We start from the raw sequence: 6634 nt of genomic DNA, 5'->3' as shown, positions 1-6634 counted from the left end.
GCTGATTTGAAAAATGTCAAGTGGCATTTGTTTCTGAGCCTAGTGGGAATGTGCGTACATAGTTTCACCGCAATCGGTCACTGTGTTCATGATTTGCTGCATTTTGTTCAAAACGGGCCACTCCTGCAAACAAGATTCTTGAAACATTTGTACGAACATTTAAGAAATGGCCAAAACAGAGTCACAGAGGTTAAAGTTGTTTACTCATTTCTTGGTCCCAGAATCCATTCATTGTTTAAGAAGAGGATACAGTTTCCTTTTGCTATAACACAACAAACAACTTTTACAAGTGGCAACAGATTCGACAGATTAGATCACACTTTCAGATTTAGTTGTGCTAAGATTTCACATCAGATAAGAGCGGAATCTTGCACAGAACATACACTGCATGCATTGCCAGACCTGCATTCATGCCTGTATACACGCGATTGCACACTACACTCGCGCACATGCAAACACATGCATGCACATATACACACCTTCTAACAGTCCTCAAAGACTCTTGGCATGGTGGTAGACTGCACCCATCTCTGGGTCAAACCAGTCCAACAGAAACATCGCTACGTGACAGCCAAAAGCAGAAGCTTTTATTATTCTTTTATCACTCTGCAGCTTTTGTTTGGGGCCCTAATGCCGCCTTCAGATCTATCAAAACAAAATTAATGCAACTGATTATTTTAATGACTTTGATGACTTTCCACCCTCTCCTGCCACTGTTCACGGACTGACAAGTGTAAAAGTTAATAAATCACTTGTATGCACGCACAGTTGTCAATGTGTCAGTTGAAGTCTGACGGTATGTTTATGTAGGTCTGTGCTAGGTGTCTGGGAGAGGAGGTATCTTAAGTTGCAATTTGGAGGCGGCACCCACACGACAACACAGATCAGATTCCTCAAAATGAGTACACTTTTACCACACGCCTCAGTTGTGACAGGCACATGGCCAGAGAGACACAATACTGCATGGCTTCCATCAGGGAAACAGGATTTCTGTTCTTCCTTCTCCTCAACACGGTCTGCAGTGAAGAGCCAGAGCCTGTATTCCGGCCAGAGGGAGGTATGATTGAAATGGGGTATTGCTTTGGAGTGGACTACATTGTCATCTACAGATCTGCTCCAGACGGGGATCAGATACTGGGTAACTCCTCAGCAGGTCTAACGTCACCCTCACCCCCCGCCGACCTCCAGGGACGTGTCAGCATCACTGCCGACCTGCAGCTACTTGGGCTCCAGATTAACCAACTTAAGTACTCCGACTCTGGCATATACAGGAGGGAGTGTTGGCAGAATGCAACTTTGGTCAAACAGCACCACCAACGTCTCTCTGTGTGCAGCGTCGAGGTCGAGGCTGAGGAGATCGCCGTGATGCAGGACGGAGGGGCCGAGCTGCTGTGCAACAGCAGTTCCATAGGTCTGGATGGAGTCACTATACGCTGGTACCATGAGCCCTCCCCATCCTATAAGGCTACCCTCTTCCTGGATAGCAGTGTGTCACTGGAACCTCTTGTGGAGAATCTACAGGGGGTCATGGAGGTAGGAGATGGAGGTGCGTTGCTTCGTGTCACCAGCCAAGTGCTAAAGGAGAGCCATCATTTTTCCTGTCTTGTAATGAAGGATGATAATTGCCTCAGTTTCCAAGCCATGGACCTGTCTCAGAGTGATGATATTCCGGCCATTTTTGCCTCGCAGGAGGACAGAGTGGTGCTAGCGTGCCAATCAGATAAAACAAACCAGATATGGGAGACACCAGTAGGTAACTTTAATACAACCACTAAGTCACCGACATCTGTTAATGGAAATGTGAAGAGTGATGAAATAACTTTTGAGGACAAATCAGGAATGTATTCACTGGTAATTGCTATGGTGTCTGAAAAGCACACTGGGTATTATTCATGTTACTCTCCCTCTCTCATAGTTGAATACTCTGTAGTTGTTTGCCCCAGGGTGAAACCAAAATCAAAATCAGTTTCAGAGGGTGGGGAAGTCTTGCTGGAATGTGAGGTACCCCAAGAGAAGTCCCACAGTTTGCAGTGGCACCGTCGAGGATCCTCAGGGGAAGACATCCTTATTCACAATTCAAAGGACAAGTCTATACTCATCCCAGAGGAACTAAGGAGTCGAGTGATTCTCTCTGAGCAGGGCTCCTTCCTCAACATCACTGGGCTGACGATGAATGACACTGGGGAGTACTTCTGCGTTGTCTTGGTAGACCTTGAATACCTGGAGAATGATGAGTATGATAATGAGGATGAGAATGATGAAGACGACTACGATGATGAGGACAGTTGGTCTCAAATGGACAAATGCCTTTCCAAGCAGGAGACTATTCTGACTGTTGAATCAGAACCAAAATCTGATTCGACACCATCTTCAACCTCCAACACAACTACATATGCTTTGGGGGCGGCCGTGGCAGCGTTGCTGGTCATCGGGGCCATCGCAGCAGCGATTGCATATATGAGGAAGAGGGCAAAAGCCTCTCAGAAGCAGCAGGGTACATTAAACGTAGATAAGGACACAGAAATGAATTCGGATCCAAGTTGCACTGACAGGCTAACCCCTGGAGACTGACATCTTTCGTGAGTTTGGATTGATACAAAATCTGAAAATACTGCATGAACTCATCATTCCTCAATTTTCACCATTGTAGAATCTTAATGAACATTTTCTCACTGACAGTTTGTCAAGATTTTATTTTAGTCCCCTCCATACATGTACAGTATATAATGTCAAATGTTTAAAAATGATCTCATATAGAATGTGTTTTGGTGCTGTCTGTAACTTTTCAAAATACATAATCAACATAATCAACGTATTTAATTTGTGTATATATAAAGAAATTTGTGATGCACCGAATATTCAGTGTTAAGTTAAGTTTTACCATAACCATAACATAACATTTGTAGAATCAAACTCAGGTCTTAATGGGTTAAGTGGGGATACTAAAACAGCGATATTCAGTTACACTTCATATACTGTGCGGGTGTAGGTATGTTAAGTGACATTATGGCATTGGCATGGCATTATAGGCAAAAGCGTTTCTAAATCTTTCACATTTTCCAAACATCTACAAGCTTGTAGGTCAACTATTTTCGCTATTTGTTGTACAACAAAGTATATAGTGCTCAAGTGGCATTATGGACTAGACCTGTCTGGCTGGAAACATTGTGGTTGCAAGGACTGCACTTCTGACCTTTCAGATACAGGACTGTGTCACAGTCATTACCATGTGATTGAGAGATTATTTATTCTTTACTTACTCTGTATAAACATACTATTTTAACTAGTGATACACCGAATATTCGGCCGCAGAAAATGTTCGGCAGAAAATGGCAAAAAATTGCATTTTCGGCCTATTAGGTTTCGGCCCGAATAGGCAGAAAATATATCACCAAATAGTGTATGCAATTAATGCATTCAAAAGGGCTGAATAAATGTTTTATGGACCCATAATAGTGATTATTATTTAAGTTAAGTTTTGCCATAACCATTTTGCCATAAATCAGGTAGCTTTAAGGTACGGCCATGACAGCAATGGTAGGAAAAAAGATGTATAATATTAATCATATTTGGATATTCGGTTTTTCGGCCAACTGTTTCCTATATTCGGTATTCGGTTTTGGCCAAGAATTTCCCTTTCGGTGCATCCCTAAAAGAAATCAAATCAAATCAATAACAAACTATGTTTCAATGTTAACTTTAGTTCCATATGAACAGCGTCCTTCAACAGGATTCAGTGCATGAACAGTTGATTGATGTCTGAGGTTATTCCTTTCACCAAATATCTGGGGCAAGTGGTTCCAAGCCTGTGTTGACAAACAGGATAACTTTACATTTTGCACATACTTAGAAAGTTAGGCCCGACTTATGCTCTGCCCTACGACGGTGGCGTACAAGGAGAATAGCTGATCTACAAGCTCTTGTCGTGTTGTGCATGCGACACGTTGAGAGTTTGAAAATCTGCTGTTTTCAGTGTACAACACTATTGTATGACAAAGTATAAATCAGGCTGGAGATCACCTCAGGTGCAGGTGACACAAGTGCGGTATGGTTGTAATGTGACAAAAAGTGATGACTAAAAACCAGTCAGGTCGCTCTCCTGTCAACAACGTGCATTACTGCCAGCTCTATTTGCATAGATGGATTGTTTGAGAGTCATAAAGATCAATAATTACGGTGTTCTAAGTATTATGTTGATGGTTCATAGTTCATAGTTCATAGGTTTCATTGGTTAGTTAGTACTGTATGTACCACTCATGGCTTTTCTAAAAAACACCTAATAGCTGACTGTGCTGTACGACATAAAAAAGCATAATAATGTCACGTACAATAAACAACCAACATTAAAACGTGAGAGTAATAGCATAAAATGAGGCTGATAAACGATAACAACAACAGGAGATAATAAAAGCAGATGGTATAAAAAATGGTTGAAAGGCTATGGAGAAAAGGTGTGTTTTGATTCTTGATTAAAAAGTGTCCAGACCAAAACAGGAAGGGTAGGCAGTTTGAACTTGACTACGCTGTTGCTTTAACTGGGTTTGAGCGTGGGTGGGTGTGTGCGTGCGTATTCTTTAGGCATGTTTATAGCATGTCAATTTAGAAGTATAGGTTTACACTACAGTACACAATTTGGCGCACCAACATGATAAGGCACCAACATGAGGCACCAACATGATAACACAGGTCAGAATCCTAAAAATGAGCATACAGTATTTCACAACATGCTTCAGTGTGTGACGGACACATGGCCAGACAGACACAATACTGTCGGCTTCCATCAGGGAAATTTTCTGTGCTTCCTTCTCCCAGAGCCTCTATTCCAGGGAGGTATGATTGAAATGGGGTATTGCTTTGGAATGGACAACATTGTCATCTACAGATCTGCTCCAGACGGGGACCAGATACTGCCGACCTCCGGGGACGTGTCAGCATCACTGCCGACCTGCAGCTACTCGGTTTCCAGATCAAGCAACTTAAGTACTCCGACTCTGGCATATACAGGAGAGGAGGGAGTGATGCAGGACGGATGGGTTGAGCTGCTGTGAAACAGCAGTTCCATAGGTCTGGATGGAGTCACTATGCACTGGTACCATGAGCCCTTCCCATCCTATAAGGCTACCCTCTTCCTGGATAGCAGTGTGTCACTGGAACCTCTTGTGGAGAATCTACAGGGGGTCTTGGAGGTAGGAGATGGAGGTCCGTTCCTCCGTGTCACCAGCCAAGTGCTAAAGGAGAGCCATAATTTTTACAGAGTCTGTTGAAAGGGGGGAATGTGGTGAAATTTGTAAGACACAGACCAGCTAATGATGCCTGGAACCACTGCTTGCACATGGATACATAAGTCCTGGTAATAGTGAAACATGATCAGGGTTGGGCACAGAACAGAAAGGCAAGCCAAGACAAAGGCCCATGGGTAATAAATAACTGGGGTCATTGTTAGGGGTTGAGACCCAAGGCAGTGGTCAGACCGTGGACCATCCTGATTGGCCGAGAGCCATATGAACACATGAACGCATGATAGATATAATGCCAGACAAAGAAATATCTGGGCCGGTCGTTCCCCAACTCTCTACCATGTAACTGGGCATGCTCCCCGACGGCATGAGGCCGTCGGACCTATATGCTGTTTGCTGTGCTGTGAACTCTGAAATAAACATCAAGGAACATCATCTCGTTGTCTGTTTTCACCACACTGTCTTGCAATGAAGGACGATAATTGCCTCAGTTTCCAAACCATATACCTGTCTGAGTGTTGATATTCCAGTAATGTTTGCCTCGCAGGAGGACATAGTGGTGCTTCCGTGCCAGTCAGATCACAAGAACAAGAGATGGGAGACACCAGTTGGTAACTTTATACAACCACTAAGACACAGACATGATCCGTTAATGGCAAAGTGATGAGTGATCAAACAACCTTTGATGGTAAATCAGGACAACATCACTGGTGTCTGAAAACCACACTGGGTTTTTTATGCATGTTACTCTCCCTCACTCATAGAGTTGAATACTCTGTAGTTAGTCGTTTGCCCAGTTTCAGAGGGTGGGGGAGTCTTGCTGGAATGTGAGATACCCCAAGAGAAGTCCCACAGTGTGCAGTGGCACCGTCGAGGATCCTCGGGGGAAGACATTCTTATTCACAATTCGAAGGACAAGTCTATAGGTCTATACTCATCCCAGAGGAACTGAGGGGTCGAGTGATTGAACAGGTCTGACTGAACCTCATGCAGGGCTGAACCTCACTGGGCTGACGATAAATTATACCATGACGTATACTTCTGCGTCGTTTTGGGAGGCCTTGAATACCTGGAGACTGATGATGACTATGATGAAGTAGCCCTGAAACATGACTGTCATAATCATGATAGTCATGGTTCAACTTCAGCCTGTTTTTTGGTGCTGCTACATTTACAGAGCAAACATGTACATAAATGCTCAGATTTCATGGATGGATTCAGTGCACAGTTTCCTTGGTTATTCCTTTCACCTATATCTGAGCAAGTGTTTCCAACTATGCCAGTGCTGACGAACAGGATGACTTTAAATTGTACACGTATTGATGTATAAAGAGTTAGAGACTATGTCAGTTGCAGGTAACAGAAATGCTGTATCGTTGTAAAGTGACAAAAAGTGT

Source organism: Protomyctophum bolini (genome assembly GCF_963924005.1).
Source record: "Protomyctophum bolini genome assembly, chromosome: 4".
Lineage (NCBI taxonomy): Eukaryota > Metazoa > Chordata > Actinopteri > Myctophiformes > Myctophidae > Protomyctophum > Protomyctophum bolini.
Note: the sequence above shows the minus strand (reverse complement) of the source record.